Source organism: Triticum dicoccoides, chromosome 4A (genome assembly GCF_002162155.2).
Source record: "Triticum dicoccoides isolate Atlit2015 ecotype Zavitan chromosome 4A, WEW_v2.0, whole genome shotgun sequence".
Taxonomy (NCBI): domain Eukaryota; kingdom Viridiplantae; phylum Streptophyta; class Magnoliopsida; order Poales; family Poaceae; genus Triticum; species Triticum dicoccoides.
The window spans coordinates 138,315,548-138,333,639 of NC_041386.1; positions in this window are offsets into that span (position 1 = coordinate 138,315,548).

Here is an 18,092-nt window from a genome sequence, read left to right on the forward strand (position 1 = left end):
GGGACATCCTCGAAGGGGGAAAACTGCTCCTGAAGTGCCACGGGGGCTGTAACCTCAAACGGGGCATTGACCATCTCAGTATCTGGGGTCGCCTCGGTGGTTGCCTCCATCTTCTTGGATATCTCTATCTCGTGGGGATCAGCCTCCCGCGTCTTCTCCAATATCGGTAGATCTTTGCCTGGTTCTCCTTGGTCCATCATGAAACTGACGAATACTAGGAGTCCACTGAAAGGAAAACACAATCGCAATGACAATGAAACAAAAAAGAGAGTGAGGATCGGTTACTGCTTTGCAAAAGTTCTTTTTTTCCTCTGAATGAAAATATACCAACATCATGGATCCTCTTACCTTCCCTTCGTTCGGAGAGAAGAACAGTGGCAGATGCAAGTGTTGCCTTTCTTGAAGTCGGCGAGGGAGAAGGGGATTCCGCGAAGAGTGAAATGATGGTTGCTTCGTCCGTCAAACTTAGACTGCGGGGAGGTAGGGTTTTGTGATACGACGGCTCGTTACTGCCGTGCTACGACCGGGGTGACTCTCCGCCTGCATACTGCCTTCTAATTTGGTGGATGGCATTTGGGCCCGCGTGCTGCATGGCCCGCATGTCGGTGAACAAAAGTATAACGACATTCAGTAGAGGGAGACATTTCAATGACCTAGGAGGAGCCAGAAGTGGTAGAGTGTCTCCACTGTACTAGTAGTAATTGTTTTTCTGGGTAGTTGTAGAGTGTCTCCACTGTACTAGTAGTAATTGTTTCTCGGGTCCCAAGACAAAACAGTCCATCCACACTAGTAAATATTAAAATCAATTCAAAAACCTGGGTGCTCTTCTTCCTCCTCGCTCCCACCCACCTCACGTCAGCTCGCTCCACTCGTACCCCCAAATTCCTCACCTCACTCCTACAGAAAACCCCAGCTCCCCTTCTTCCTCACTCCTACCGAAAACCCCTAGCTCCCCATATTCTTCTTCGCTCGTACTACAACTAGGCTCGTCATTCTTTACTCTGCTCAAATCCGTGAGCGCGACGTGACGCCCTTGAGGAAAATGGAGCCGGCTGATCCCAGCGCCAAGAAGACGAGGCTCCCGCCAGTGGCGACGCCTGTTGTAGATCCCGCACCCGGCAGCGCGAGGAGAAGCGGCGACCCCGCCCCCACCGGATCCCAGGAACTGTTAGAATCTCGGGTGGACCGCATCAGCGATCTCCCGGACACCATCCTTGGGGAGATCATCTCGCTTCTCCCGACCAATGATTGCTGCCGCACCCAAGTCCTCTCAATTCGGTGGTGCCCTCTATGGCGCACCGTTCCCCTTAATCTCGACTGTCATCAGCTATCTCTCTTCAATGATTTTGAAATCCTCAGAGCCATCATCTCCTCTCACCAGGGCTCCATTCAAAGCCTCTGCATCCCGTCATGCTACGTGAGCAAGCATACCATGCCCTGCATGGTGGACGCCTGGCTGGAATCCCCTGAATTCACAAAACTACAGCTGCTTGAGTTCTACTATTCCCCTGGAAATCACATACCACATACCGAACGCCATGAACTTGTGCCCTCAGCACCGATGTCCATCTCGGGGTTTTCGTCCTCTCTCCACACCGCCACCTTTGCGTAGTGCTACCTACCAGACAATCTGGTACTAAATCTTCGACTCCCATTTCTCAAGAAACTTTCACTTGTGCAGGTTCGTATATCGGAGGCCTCATTGCACAGCATCATCCACTCCAGTTGCCCTGCGCTGGAGTGCTTCGTGCTTGTTTTCACAGTTAGAATCGGTTGTCTCCAAATAAAGTCGCCTAACCTTGTAAGAATTGGAATTTCTTTTGACGGAAGGCAGCTCATCATCCAAGATGCCCCCTCACTTCAAAGGTTGATCCTTGATTCTAGTTATTCACCGTTGCAAATAACCGTCCTCTCTGCGCCTAAACTGGAGACCTTGGGTGTAATACATGATCTCTGTGCTCATTTCAATATGGTGTTTGGCTCCACAGTTCTTCAGGTACTTTGTATTATCATCTACACTTGTAACCATAAGCTGCATTTTAAATTTCTGCGCATAATTTATATATCATGTTGGAGTAGACATTTTGTACTAATATTATGTTCTATGCTCAATGAAGAGTTTCTCCATGGATGGCCTATCAATGGTGCTAGATTCTGTCAAGATCTTATATATCCAAATGAATAGTTTTGATCTGAACAAGATTATTGGCTTGCTGCAATGCTTTCCATCTCTGGAGAAGTTGTATATAAAGGTCATAATTTCACGCACAATGGAAGCCCGCATATAGTGTACTAGAATTAACCGTTCAGCTATGCTCTTTCGACACTCTTCTTTTAGACCTTAACTGTTTTCAATCTTCATGTCTATTGAGGCAACAGGACGGGGTAAGAAAGTTATAACCAATTGGTGGATTCGTAAGCATCGGGATTTTCTCACTTCTCATGAGATTCGATTGAAGACAATAACGCTAGAACGATATGTAGCCAACCGTGCAAACACAAGATTTGTCACATTCTTCCTGCTGAATGCGAGGTTACTATTGTCCATCAGGCTTAAGTTTATCAGCAGCATGGTTTTGACGGATGGGTATGTCAAAAAGCAAAAAAAAGGAGTTTCAGGTGGGCAAAAGAGCTTCTGAACATGCCAGGCTTCTATTTACAACATATTGTGGTCATAATCCAGTAAATTTTACAACCCAGGATGTTCATTCTATGGACCTGACCGATCCATTTGACTGTGACTGCCAAAAACAGTGTTGGAGTTAGATGTTGTTGCCCTTTTTAATCTGTTTTTTTGTAAACCTGATGAACAATTAACCCTCGTGCATTTGTACAGTTTGTAAGCTGGAGTTAGATGTTCCTGCCATTTTCAACTCGGCTATGACTGTCATATTTTCTTTGAAACAAGGCAAATGGCTTGCCATTCGTTTAATTTAGAGTGAAATATTGTAACAAATCCAAACCAAGGGAAATAACATCACTCTCGGCGGGTGCTTGAGCTCACTGTGCATTACAGAAGCCAAGTGATTAGCCCCCACCAGCACCCACAAAATTATTTCGAACTAGCACATCAAATGGCCTGTAAATTTTCATAGGAAAGGCTGCATGACCGTGACAGATTTGGATTCTGACATTTGGGACCCGCGAGGAAATAGCCTATCCAAGGTGGTGTCGACTTACTAGCCAGTCAACAAACGATTCTGCCTACCAGCCGTTGGATTGACATCCAACATCTGTCGTGTATCTTCTATCTCTTGTCTTCTTCTTCCTCCAATCGCCCAAACCAAACCACCCCGTCGGCTCCGCCTGCTCCCGCCTCCCATGGCTGGCTCCGCCTCCGCCGCCCTACCGTACGTACCCTCTAGTGTTGGCCAGTCCCTCCTCTATTCCACCACACGTCCTGTTATTCTCTAGCGACGTCAGCCCCAACACGCACCCGTGCCCAAGCCAGTCAACCCTCGTACTCCCCTCTGCCTGCGACTAGTCGGCGCATCTTCAACGGCTCCTGTTCGTTCCGTCCGAGGCCTCGCCGTCCTCCTCCGCCTTGCCGCCTTGGTTCGCTCGCCGTGCGCGGTGCGCCGCCCTCTTGCGTTGTCAACGTCGTCAACAACCGAGAGGAACAAGGAGATGACTGTACGTGGAGATGATGACAGTAGGGACCCACCGGCGTCATGGCGGTACGCAAACAAGTGCCTTTATAGTACAAGCCCAAAAATATGGTTCCTCCTAATGGTTGGACATCTGGGGCTCACGCCATTGTCAACGTAGTCAATAAACAAGAGAATTACACTACGAGCGGCTGACACCAGGGACCCAGCAAGTCGCGCAGTTTTTTTGAGGAACAAGCAGTTGTTATTCATACTAGTTTTAGCGACGGATAAGGGTAACAACGGGGCTGTGCGGGGGCTGTGGCCTGTCTAGCCAGGGTTTTATTTATGTTTACCACATCATGAGCCCAGTTGTGTTTTTTTCTTGCTGAAAATGGCTAGCCCAGTTCTATTTTTTTAAAGAAATACCCAAACAAGGCCTACTTGCTTTATCGGCCCTGCTAGGCTGCAAATCTTTCAAGACGAGGAGAGTTTCATTCGGTTTGCCCAGAAATGGGCTGTACATATTTAAAACACATCAAACCGGGAATTAGTTTCAATTTTTTTCATTACAAGATCTTAAATTCCATTGATTTTTATGCATGGACAATTATTTGGATTTCATATTTACATAAATTATTTTTCAAAATAGTTTGAATGTGAATCGATATTTCTGGATTAATAACAGTTGACCGCACCGAAATATGCAAAATTTCGTATACTTTTTAACCGTGGCCACAATATGGGGTGTGATGCTAACAAAAAGAAGATGGGCTCCAAAAAAATTCTTAAGAATTAGCAAACGGGCTGTACATTATTAGAAATAATGGCAGATGGGCTGTATGCTGTTTTCCACAGATTTGAGGCTGACTTGTGCGCCTAGTATAGGTTGACGCGTATGCTTTCATAAAAAAAGGTTGATGCACACGTAACGCCCTGTCAACTTAGTCAACACACAAGAGCAGTGACTGTTGGATGTCCATCCAACGGCTGTCGTGCTTCTTCTATCTCTGCTCTTCATGCTCAAGCCGCTCAAACAAGCGCCGGCGGGACTACCTGCTCCCTCCTCCCGCGGCCGGCTATGCTGCCGCGCAGGCCTCATGGCCCCACCGTACTCCCATCGCTGGCCTAGCCATCCCTCTACTCACCCACACATGCTGTTATTCTCCGGCGACGGCAGACGAACCAGTAAACCCTCGTACTCCTCCGCGTGGGAAACAACTGCCGAGTATTCCCTGGCTCCATGTCGTTCCCTTCCTAGGCCTCGCGGTCGTCCACCGTTCTGGGGCTCTCGGCGCGGCCTGGTCAACGTGGTCAATGAACGGCATCCATCGGAAGTGGACTGTACGTGGAGAGGCTGATAGCTGGGTCCACGGCCGCACGCAAGGAAATGCCTCCTTATTATCCGCAAAATAATGATTCCTCCACCTGACAGCTAGGACCCATAGGAAGGGCCTCTGTATTTCGTGAAAAAAACATCCCCCCGCTGACAGGTCGGACCCACCAGCTATATCTTCGCACGCAAGGAAGTGCCTCCTTATTACGCCCAAAAAATGAATACCCCCCTGATAGCTGGGACCCACCATATTGTTGGCCTGACTTGTGGGCCTACTAAGTTGACAGGGACGGAGAGCTTTGTCAACTTAGTCAATACTCTAGTGACCATATGATGTCCATCCCACGGCCATAGTGCTTCTTCAACCTCTAGTCTTCTTGCTCCAGCCGCCCAAAGCAGCACTGGTCGTGCCGCCTGCTCCTGCCTCCCATGGTCGGCTGTGCTACCGCGGAGGCCTCACCGCCCCCATACTACTCCCACCACTGGCCAGGCCATCCCTCCACTCACCCAAACCCCCTGTTATTCTGCGGCGACGACAGCCTCATACCGCAGCCGAACCAGTGAACGCTCATACTCCTCTCCGCGTGGGCATCCACTGCCGCGTCTTGCACGGCTCCGCGTCGTCCCCTTCCAAGGCCTCGCCGTCGTCCACCACCGTGGTGCTCTCGGCGCGGCGTGGTCAATGTGGTCAACGACCGACTTCCATCGGAAGAGTACTGTACATGGAGAGGCTGACAGCTGGGTCCACGGCAGCCGCAAGGAAGTGCCTCCTTATTACGCGGAAAATAATTATTCCTCCACCTGACAGCGGGGACCCACCGGACAGGCCACTAGTATTTTGCTAAAAAAATTGTTTCCCCCTGATTGCTGGGACCCACCGGACGGGCCACCGTATTTCATGAAAAAACGATCCCCCCGTTGTCAGCTCGGACCCACTGGAAGTGCCTCCTTATTACGCACAAAAAAATGAATACTCCCCCAGCTAGCTGGGACTCACCTTTCTGGGAGGCTGACTTGTGGGCCTACTAAGTTGACGGGGACGAAGGGCTTTGTCAACTTAGTCAATATGAATGATTCTAGCTCCAGTGACCGTACGATGTCCATCCAACGGCCGTAGTGCTTCTTCAACCTCTGGTCTTCTTGCTCCAGCCACCCAAAGCAGCGCCGGTCGTGCTGCATGCTCCTGCCTCCTGTGGTCGGCTATGCTGCCGTAGAGGCCTCGCCGCCTCCTACTATTCCCACCGCTGGCCAGGCCCTGCAATGACAGCAGTCTCACACCGCAGCCGAACCAGTGAACCCTCGTAGTCCTCTCCGTGCGGGCTTCCACTGCCGCGTCGTCCCCTTCCTAGGCCTCGCCGTCGTCCACCGCCATGGTGCTCTACGCATGGCGTGGTCAACATGGTCAAGGAACGACTTCCATCAGAAGAGTACTGTACGTGGAGAGGCTGACAGTTGGGTCCACGGCCACACCCAGTTTTTTTTGTGATTTGCCAAGTAAGTCGCTTTGTCAGGCCTGTTGGGCTGCAAATCTTTCAAGACGAGGAGAGCTTTCATTCGGCTGGCCGAGAAAATGGTCCGTCAGTAATGAGAAATGGGTTGTACATTTTTAAAACACATCAAACCGGCAATTAGTTTCAAATATCTTTTCTTTCATTTCAAGATTTTAAATTATATTAATTTTTATGCGTGGAGAATTTGTTGGATTTTATATTGATATATATTTATTTTTAAAATCAGTTTGAATGTGAGTTGAAATTTCAGGATTAAAAACAGTTCGGACCGCACCAAAATATCCAAAATTTTGCATAATTTTTTAACCGTTGCCACAATATGGGTTGTAATGCTAACAAAAAGAATATGGGCTCCAAAAAAACCTTAAGAATTAGCAAATGGGCTGTAAATGATTAGAAGTAATGGCAGATGGGCTGTATGCTGTTTTCCACAGATTTGAGGCTTTCCTAAAAAAGGTTGATGCACAAGCATTGACTATTGGATGTTCATCCAACGACCGTTGTGCTTCTTCAATCTCTGCTCTTCCTGCTCCAGCCGCTCAAACAAGCGCCGGTGGGACTCCCTGCTCCCTCCTCCTCGTGGCCGGATGTGCTGCCATGCAGGCCTCACCGCCCGACCGTACTCCCATCGCTGGGCTAGCCATCCCTTGACTCACCCACACCTGCTATTATTCTCCGGCAACGACAAACGAACCAGTAAACCCTCGTACAGTCGTACTCCCCTCCGTGTGGGAAACAACTGCCGAGTCTTCCCTGCCTCCGTGTCGTCCCCTTCCTAGGCCTCGTCGTCATCCACCGCCCTGGTGCTCTCGGCGCGGCGTGGTCAACGTGGTCAAGGAACGGCTTCCATCGGACGTGGACTGTACGTCGAGAGGCTAACAACTGGGTCCATGGCCGCAGCAAGGAAGTGCCTCCTTATTACGCGCAAAATAATTATTCCTCCACCTGACAGCGGGACCCACCAGACGGGCCACTGTATTTTGCCCCCCTGACTGCTGGGACCCACCAGCTACATCCTCGCACGCAAGGAAGTGCCTGACAGTCGGGACCCACCTGGTCGAAACGTACGTAGCATTGTCATTCTGGTCGCGAACGTGTACATACATATATACTGGTGGATGTAGAGGCGCGCACGTGTCGTAGTAGAGGCAGCCAGGGTGCAAGAAAGAAAATACGGCCACGTATGTGTACATGCGGGCGGGGTCTCGAACGCTTACTCGCGCATACGTACAGCGAGGGCTCGTTGACATGGCTGGGCTGGAACGGAGAAACAGCGTCGTCGTCCTGTTCATGGGGAGGCAACGAAATGCGTCGTGTTCATGGGGAGGCAACAGAACGCGTGGATCCAACAGGCTGGGTTGGAACGGAATGCGTGGTCGTGTTCATCGGGAGGGCTTGGACGGAACAGGCGATGGAAATGAGGTCTGGCGTACCGCACAACGGAGGAAACGGACCTCCTACGTTCGGAACGGGGTCCTGTTGATCAGGAGGGGTCTGGCGTACCGCAAAACGGAGGAAACGGACCTCCTACGGTCGAAACGGGGGTCCTGTTATCGGGAGGGGTGTGGCGTACCGCAAAACGGACGAAACAGACTTGTGTTGGAGCGCTACGGTCGAAACAGGGGTCCTGTTAATCGGGAGGGATGTGGCGTACCGCAAAACGGGACTCCACGGGATACTGTTCATCTCCATCGTCGACCCCCTCCAGCCTCCATGAAAGTGCTAGTGATCGACTAGAGGGGGGGGTGAATAGGCGATTTTTAGGAAAGTCTTCAAAACATGAGAGTTTCTAAGACAAACGGTAGAAATAAACCTATTGCCATGCAGCAGAAGGTAGACTACACTAAGCAAGCCATAGTCAAGTATTCAATGAAGTGAAAGCACAACGACTAATGACAGCTAGGCAGTATACATCAGGTAGGAAGATAGTATGAAGCCAATCAGAACAAGCGGTCAGTCAGTGAAGACAAAAGATAATGCTAACAGACAATGAATTCACAAGGACCAACTATAAATAAAGATATGGGAAGGATAGAACCAGTGACTCGTTGAAGACAATGATTTGTTGGACCAGTTCCAGTTGCTGTGACAACTGTACGTCTGGTTAGGGAGGCTGAGATTCAACTCAGAAGACCGTGTCTTCACCTTATTCCCCTTGAGCTAAGGACACCCAGTCCTCGCCCAATCACTCTGGTAAGTCTTCAAGGTAGACTTCCAAACCTTCACAGACTTCGTTCACCGGCAATCCACAATGACTCTCGGATGCTCAGAACGCGACGCCTAACCGGCTGGAGGATTCAGAGTCCTCAAGTGTAATAAGTCTTCAGATCACACACACAGGAAGACTTAAGTGATGCCTAACACTCTTTGGCTCTGGGTGTTTAGGGCTTTATCCTCGCAAGGAATTCTCTCTCAAAGGCTTCGAGGTGGGTTACTCTCAAACGACAAAAGCCGTACACTAACTCTGAGCAGCCAACCGTTTATGGTTGTAGGGGGTGGGTTATTTATAACCACTAGGCAACCCGACCTGATTTGTCCGAAATGACCCTGGGTCACTAAGGAACTGACACGTGTTCCAATAGTCAGATTTCAAACACACACGACAACTTTACTTGGGCTACAAGAAAAGCTGACCTATCCAACTCTGGATAAAATTTGCTCTCATAGTCTTCGCTCGAAGACATAGGATTTTGGTTAAGCATCACTTCAGTCATTCTGATTGGTTCTCTTGGACCCCACTTAACAGTACGGTGGTTCCTATGACTCAACGAAGAAGAAAAAGAACGACGAAACAACTAAGTCTTCGCGCTCCATAGTCTTCACACGATGTCTTCTCTTGTCATAGTCTTCAATGTGAATGTCTTCACATCCCACCTTTGACTTCAATGTCTTCATACATTTTAGGAGTCATCTCTGGTAGGAAAAACGAATCAATGAGGGACTTCTACCTGTGTTATCCTGCAATTCTCACAAACACATTAGTCCCTCAACCAGGTTTGTCGTCAATACTCCAAAACCAACTAGGGGTGGCGCTAGATGCACTTACAATCTCCCCCTTTTTGGTGATTGATGACAAACTGGTTGAAGTTTTCAACGGGGAATAAAATATGTGAACTTGTAAAGGATAGGGTATTGTCTTCATAAGTTGCAAAGGCTCCCCTGAAGATGTGCATATAAGTAATTTGCTCTTGGAATGCAAATGCACATGGCGGGTTGTACTTGTGGAGATCATCTTCAACCTATGATGACAATTCATCATGCATGATATGATGTAACGAAGATAATGACATGCATAATGAAAAATGGACGTCTGCAAAATTACCTAAGTGCAGAATTTATCATCGCACATGCGGAATTTATCATCGCATCACAGAATAGCAAATAAGTAGCATACAACCATGGAGTTTAAGTGTTACAACTCAAAGAACCAAATGTATCGAAAAGCAAGCAAGAGTTGTAAGCACTTGGAAAAAGTAGCAAAAAGGTAAAGCAACCACCCATATGGACCCGCTTGAAGACTATCAACTCATATGCTTCTCCCCCTTTTGTTAATAAGGACAAAAAAGGTTTGAAGACATAGAGCGCCTACTCGTTCCCATGAGGTGCAGGTGAGGTAGGAGGGTCGTCGTTGAGGTCCGGTGGTGCAGAAGAACTTGGTGCAGTGTCGACACGCGCTGAAGTTGGAGGAGGTGAAGTTGCATCATCTTGGTTATCAATGACTCTGGCATTCACTGTCACAGCTGAGGATGAATAGTCAGAGTCTTCAAGTTAGGGAGTTCGATGCAAGTGAGCATTCCTGGGAGGAGTTGAGTCAAACTTGAATCGTTCGGTGAAGCCATCGTCTTGCAGATCAGCTTCAGCACTAAGCAATGTCAAACTCTTCCACGACCTCCGACAGGTTTCATGAGTGACAAAGGCATTCTTGGTGGCAAGATTGCGAATGCGGTTGACATCCACCAAGAGGCTTTGCATCTGACGCTTAAGCCAGTCGTGATGTTTGTCCTGTTTCTGGTGTAGCGCGACGAGAATCTCTCGGTCATTTAGGACACGAGATCGCCTTCGAGGCCTTTGCGCAATGGTGCTACCAGTGGCGTCAGTTTGAGCGCGAGGGGCACGTGTGTTGCCAGCCAAGGGATAAACGCGCAAGATTGCCTGAACTCCTTCAATGGGCTGGGTGAAGCTTTGGTGATCAACATTGTGAAGATAAATGGGATCCTTAGCAGGCTCTAGGTAAATAGCTTCAACAGACAGATCAACCTCTGGCAAGAAGACAAGATGATTGCGCGCAGACAGCTGATAGTTAATGGCAGAGTGAAGCTTGATAAGTCGCATTACCCATGGAGCATAGAACTTCAGACCAAAAATGTCAGAGCCTGATGCAGCCAACTGCCTGATGAAGAAGTCTTGAGCATTGAAGATGATGCCATTGAAGATATAGAAGACCAAAGTCTTCATTGCTCCTTCAAGCTTCGCCGCAGATGAATGTCCTTTGATAGGCCATAGAGTCTTTCTGATGATATGGTAAATGGTGCGAGGAAGATACTCTAGGTCTTCAACAAAGAATTCAGATGGGTATTCAGCGTCGTGAGGCAAAGGCTTCATCATGCTCAACATTTGGCTCATGTTGGGTTCTGGCTTCTGAAAGATGCTTTCCAAGGCATTCTGGTGTTGTTGACAACCTAGTTCATAGTATTCACCAGGAGTGGGCAGGCCTGTGAGCTCAATGATATCAAGAGCTTTGGCTTCATGATGGACATTGCCTGTCATCCACTCAAAGACCCAAGTCTTTGGATCCCTATTGTAGCCTCGAATGTGAAGAGTTTCATAGAGGTAGCAGAAGCTCTTCATTCCAGTGTTCCTTATCTGTGACAAACTGCAGCAGTCCAACATCTCTGAAGCAATCCAACGCTTCTTCAAGGCAGGGCAGGCCAACTATAGCTTCAGTGTCAAGACACATATGTGGAAATATGCGCCCTTGATTGTATAAGACACAGGAATAGTAGCTGCGCTGCTGATAGCTCCAGAACCGATCTGATGAAATGCAAGGTTTGGTGTAAGGGTTCTTGGCGCTGTTGAAGAAGGTGTTGTGTGCCATGAAGCCATTCACATTGAAGACCCCAGGTGAAGTTGCAGTGCCTGGGAATCATGGAAGTCTTGGCTTGGGCTTCTAGACAGGAGGTCTGTGCTCGACATGATAGTCAAATTGGGGACCCATAGCAGGTGGAGGAACCAGAATGGGCCATCGGACCAGAACAGGCTGACCACGATCAAATGCCAGCTCAATTGTATGAGGTCTTGGAGGGGGTACAGGAGCATTGACATTGTCGTTGATCTGGTCTTCAAGGGCCACATTGGCTTCAGGTGCTGCAGTGGCTTCAGGTGCTTGTACTTCTGGCACCGCAGTTGTTGGGGATATTACCACTAGGTGTAAACCGGCCTACTTGGGCCGGGTTAACTTCATTAGCAGCGTAAACAGATGAAGGCCCAAGGCCTGTGGTCGGTTAAAACATGTAGCCGTAAACCGGCCCGATGTAAGACTTGTATTGTAAGTAAGGAATAGAGATACCAACCGGAATACGAGTATGAACCGGTTGGGACTCTATGGGCTGTCGGGCGTCACCCGTGTTTATAAGGGGACGACCCGGCGGCGGTTCAGAGAGAAAACCACAACTCGAGCCTAGGCGAAGCTTGTTTGCTCCCTAGCCATCGAGATCATATCAATTCCATCACAACTAGACGTAGGCTTTTACCTTCATCGAAGGGGCCGAACTAGTATAAAACCCTCGTGTCTTTGTGTCCGCTTTAACCCCTTCAAGTAAACTCGTAGCGATGGCTCCACGACTAAGTCCTTTCGCTAGGACATCTGCCGTGACAAATCCACGACAGTTGGCGCCCACCGTGGTGCTATCGCACGATGGTTTGACGATCTTGGAGGGCAAGCTCAAGGGACTCGAAGGCTATGTTGTGGGCCGGATGACCAAGAGTCATCGGGGCAGGATCTACATCGACGATGCAGGATGGGGTCCCGAGGCCGATTCGATCGAGTACGGGTACCGGGTCCCCTTTGGTGGCATACACGTTTTCATTGGCAAAATCGGTGAGCCTGGGCCTGAGCCGGACATCTGCACCAACCTCATCGAGACGGCTCAGCGTGCGAGATCAACCTGGGCTAAACCGGCCGTGAAGCGTGTCTTCATTGGAGTCGTCCACGAAGGAGAGCGTGAGGACAAATCAGAACACGGTAGGGTGACCGTCGTCTATTCCGATGACGAGTCCTCGACCGGAGAGACCGAATCACTATACCAGTTGCAAGACGACCAGATTAGGGGCTATTCCGATGGCGACAGTATTCCGGACCCCCCGGGCCAGGTCAACCGGGTTGGAATATTCATGGCCGGCACACAGGCGGCGAATCACTCCTCGACCGCCGCAGCAATGCTCTCCGGATCAGCAGCGGCAGCCGCAGCAGGGGCAGGAGGCCTTGTGCGCCCGCCGGTTCAAGTTCTATCTGATCTGTTTGATGCACTAGCCGCGCTTATGGCATAGGACAATCCGGCGGATCAGGAGGCCCATAATGCAGAAATCGTAAAGGTGAAAGAGCAGATCGTGCAAGCCAAAGCAGATCTGGCAGCAGAAAAAGACAGGATGGCTGCAGAGCGGGCCGCTTTGGACGCCCAGGCCTATAAACTCATGCTTGACCAGAACGCATCATAGGAGGTTTTGAAACGGAAGCACAGATCACGCCTGCCGTTAGGGTTTGACCCCCGAAATCTCTTTCACACTCCAGGAGCTGGACCCAGTAATCCGCCACAATACCCGGAGACAAACCGGATTGAGGCGCCAGGACCAGGGGGGACGGTCCAACCTCGCCTGATGGAACCTCCTCAGCAGAACATTATAAATTTTCCGCCGGTCCAGGTGCCCCCAGGTCATTATTCTAATCCTATGGACAACCTTGTTGCAGCTGCCGCGCGATTAGAGGCCATCCCAGTTGAAGGGGATTCTCCGCAAGCGATAGAGACGCGCCGGGTTAAGGAGCTTCTCCGGACTGCGCTGATTCAGCAGGAAGCATATTCATACAGCCGTGATCGGATTCACTCTACGCCCCGTCCAAGCCGGAGCTATAGCAGGCGCATGGATGAACCGGCTATATCGAGCAATGCGCGAGGATGTGAAGCAGCACATGGCAATAGCCCGGCAGGCGGTGTTCGCGAGGCTCAGGATGTGGTGGACCGGGCCCGGACACGGTGGGAAGCCGAGTTAGCAGCGCAGGATGGTGCGGATCAACTTACACCGGTTCGTCCTACCACCTTTGCCGGACCAGGAGTCACATCCGCTTTGGGAGTGCCTTGTTTAATCCCCGCTTTACGCAATGTGCGCCTGCCCAAAGATTTCAAGGGTCCACGAAAGGTGCCGAATTACACCGCCGATTTACCCCCCGAAGCATGGGTAGAGAGTTATGAGATGGCCATGGAAATGCTGGACGTGGATGAGGCCGCATGAGCAAAATACTTCACCATGATGCTTGAGGGCACGGCTCGTACTTGGTTAAAGAGCCTGCCACCCAATTCTATCAGCTCATGGGCCCAGTTGCGGGCCCGGTTTATACAGAATTTTAAGGATACCTGTAAGCAGCCCAAGTCCATAGTAGACCTGGCGGCTTGTGTCCAGGAGGAAGGAGAATCAACGACCCGTTGGGTGCGCCGCGTTTCGGAAATTTTGCACTCGTCTGACAGGATTAATGCTGACTCTGCGATCTTAACTCTGGAAGGCAACTGCCGGTTTGAGCCTCTAAAATTGCAGTTGGGACGCATGAAGCGGTTCTGTAATGACATGGGAACCCTCATGGCCGCTTTAGTGAAGTATGCTGATTCGGACAGTACCAAGGATCCCGAGCCTAATGATGATGAAGCAGGGAAGGGAAAGAAGAATAGCAACTCCAAACAGCAGCAGTACAAACTAGCGGGTCATGGAAACGGTGGCAAGCGCAAAGCGGATGGCAGCGTGGACTTTGTGGCCAACACTAATGCACAGGACAGGGGGCAGCGGCGCAGAGGTAAAGCGGCAAATCGTAATGGGGCTCCCAATCCTAACGCAAGCCGTTTGAACTATTTGTTGAATCAGCCTTGCCCGAAGCACGGGACGAAGGAGGCGCCAGCTAACCATCTTTGGAAAGATTGTTATATCATGCAGGAGTTCAAAAACTCTAATGCTTTCCGGTATGATCACGGATCAGGTGGCGGTTCAGGATCCGGTTTCCACGGGCCGGATCACGATGGAGCTTCCGATTCAGGTCGCAATCAGGGCGGTCACAATCACCAGAATAATCAGAACAGCCAGTAGCAGCAGCAGCAGTCGGGTTATCAGAGCCAGCCAAAACAGTTGAACAATGGGCAATATCATGTTTTCACAACTAGTTTGGATAAGCGCGACCGAAAACTCCACAAGCGAGCGGTGAATTCTGTTGAACCGGCCTTACCACGTTACTTGCGCTGGTCGGAGCAGCCTATCGTGTGGAGCAGAGAGGATCACCCGCCCCGGGTTGATAACCCGGGCCAGCTAGCATTAGTGGTAGACCCTCAGGTGGGGGGTTATAAATTCACCAAGGTACTCATGGATGGAGGAAGCAGTATTAACATACTATACTATGAGACATTCCGGCGCATGGGACTAACACACAAGGATCTCAGACCGTCGAAGACGGTATTCCATGGTGTTGTGCCAGGCAAATCTGCATATCCTGTTGGTAAGATAGCCCTAGATGTGGCTTTTGGGGACGAGCACGACTCCCGGTCGGAAAAACTAACATTTGAGGTGGTGAAGATCCGGAGCCCGTATCACGCCTTGTTTGGCCGGCCGGCTTACGCCAAGTTCATGGCGCGGCCTTGTTATATCTACTTGCAGCTCAAGATGCCGGGTTACAAGGGGACCATAACGGTTCATGGGAGCCGTAGGGTCGCTTTGGAATGTGAGGAAGGTGATGCGGCTTATGCAGAGTCAGTCTGTGCCACGGAGGAGTTGAAGTATTATAAGGACAATGTTGATCCGGCGGATATGACCCCTTTAAAGAAGCCAACTACAGAGCATGATTCAGATCTGAAGTTCAAATCGGCAGCTGAGACCAAGCTTGTTGACTTCGTGCCCGGCGATTCGTCCAAGCAGTTCACTATCAGTGCCAACCTGGATCCCAAATAGGAAAGCGCGCTCATCGAGTTCATCCGTGAGAATCGGGACATTTTTGCATGGAAGCCGTCTGACATGCCAGGTGTACCGAGGGAACTCGCTGAGCACACTCTTAATGTGGATCCTAAGTATAATCCGGTGAAACAGTTCCTCCGCCAGTTTAACGAAGAAAGACGCAAAGCCATTGGAGAGGAAGTAGCCAGGCTTTTAGCAGCTGGTTTTATTATTGAGGTGTTCCATCCAGAGTGGCTTGCTAATCCGGTGCTGGTTCTTAAGAAAAACGGCACTTGGCGTATGTGTGTGGATTACACAGATCTTAACAAAGCCTGTCCGGCAGATCCTTTTGCCCTCCCCCGTATTGACCAGATCATTGATGCCACGGCGGGTTGTGAGCATTTGAGTTTTTTGGATGCATACTCTGGATATCATCAGATCAAGATGGCGGTTAAGGACCAGGAGAAAACAGCATTTATTACTCCCTTTGGAGCCTTCTGCTATGTATCTATGCCCTTCGGGCTCAAGAGTGCCCAAGCCACCTATCAACGGTGTGTACAGAATTGCCTGCATGATCAGATCGGCCGCAATGTGCACGCCTATGTGGATGATATTGTAGTAAAATCAAGACAGAAGGAGACGCTGGTGGATGATTTGAAGGAGACCTTTGACAACTTGCGAGCTTACAGGATGATGCTTAATCCGGCCAAATGTGTTTTTGGTGTTCCGGCAGGCAAGTTACTGGGTTTTCTGGTGTCTAACAGAGGAATTGAGGCTAATCCGGAGAAGATTACGACTATTACATCCCTAGCTAAACCGAAGTGTATCAATGATGTTCAGTGTTTGGCAGGCCGAATCACTGCGCTGAGCCGGTTTATCAGCCGCCTCGGGGAGAAGGCTATCCCTTTGTATCAAATGCTGAGGAAGACAGACAATTTCGTCTGGAGTCCAGCTGCTGATGAGGCATTTGAGGACCTGAAGCGGCAGTTAGCCAATCCGCCTGTTCTTGCAGCTCCGGTCGACAAGGAGCCACTATTATTATACGTAGCGGCCAATGCTCGGGCAGTTAGCGTGGCTATTGTGGTGGAACGCAAAGAGGCAGGCAAGGAATATCCGGTTCAGCGTCCGGTTTATTATATCAGTGAGGTGCTTATTGAATCCAAGCAGAGGTATCCGCATTGGCAGAAGCTGGTCTATGGAGTTTTTATGGCCAGTCGGAAGTTGAAGCAGTATTTTCAAGGGCACCCCATCACAGTGGTCAGTTCAGCTCCCTTGGGTGATATTATACAGAACCGGGAGGCGACTGGCCGGATTGCCAAGTGGGCTATAGAGCTTGGGCCACACGGACTGAAGTACGTGCCTCGGACGGCAGTGAAGTCTCAAGCGCTTGTTGATTTCATCAATGACTGGACGGAGTTACAAGCACCAGAGGAGAAGCCGGATCACACATATTGGACTATTCGTTTTGACGGATCCAGGCAATTGGAAGGCTCGGGGGTTGGAGTCGTATTAACTTCCCCACGAGGTGATAAGTTTTGTTATGTTCTCCGCTTAATGTTCCCTTGTACTAATAATGCAGCTGAGTACGAAGCTTTACTCCATGGTCTCCGGATGGCTAAAGAGATGAATTTAAGTCGGGTTAAGTGCTTTGGTGACTCGGACCTAGTGGCTCAACAGGTGTCTGGCACTTGGGATTCTAAGGACCCGCTCATGGCTGCATATCGTCGGGAAGTGGATAATATTGCAGGTTGTTTCAAGGGTTATCAAGTGGATCATGTGGACCGTCGGAAGAATGAAGCGGCGGATGCTTTAAGCCGGTTGGGCTCTCAGCGTAAACCGGTCCCGCCTAACGTCTTTTTGGACGTGTTGCACAGCCCGTCAGTCAAGCTCCCAGGTGAGGTGGATTTGGCTATCCCTGATCCGGAGCCTCAATTGGTGGCAGCCCTGCATGTTATTCCAGATTGGACAGTTCCTTACCTTACGTACATGAGCCGGGGAGAGTTACCAGAGGATGAGATTCTGGCTAGGCAGATAGTCCGGCGATCCAAGTCTATGACGATTGTCAATGGTGAATTACATCATTGCAGTGTATCAGGGGCGTTTCAACATTGTGTTTCTCCTGAGGAAGGCTGTGAAATCTTAAGAGAAATCCATGAAGGGGATTGTGGACACCACGCCGGTTCAAAGTCTCTGGTGGCAAAGGCGTTTCGTCACGGGTTCTACTGGTTGACAGCGCATGCTGATGCGGAGGACTTGGTTAAACGGTGTGATGGATGTCAGAAATTTTCAAGGCATGCTCATGTGCCGGCTCAAGAATTGAGGATGATCCCAATAACATGGCCGTTTGCAACTTGGGGGCTGGATATGGTTGGGCCTTTTAAAAGATCCAAGGATAAGAAAACCCACCTTTTGGTGGCAGTTGATAAATTTACCAAATGGGTTGAAGCGGAGCCTGTCAGCAAGTGTGATGCAGCAACAGCG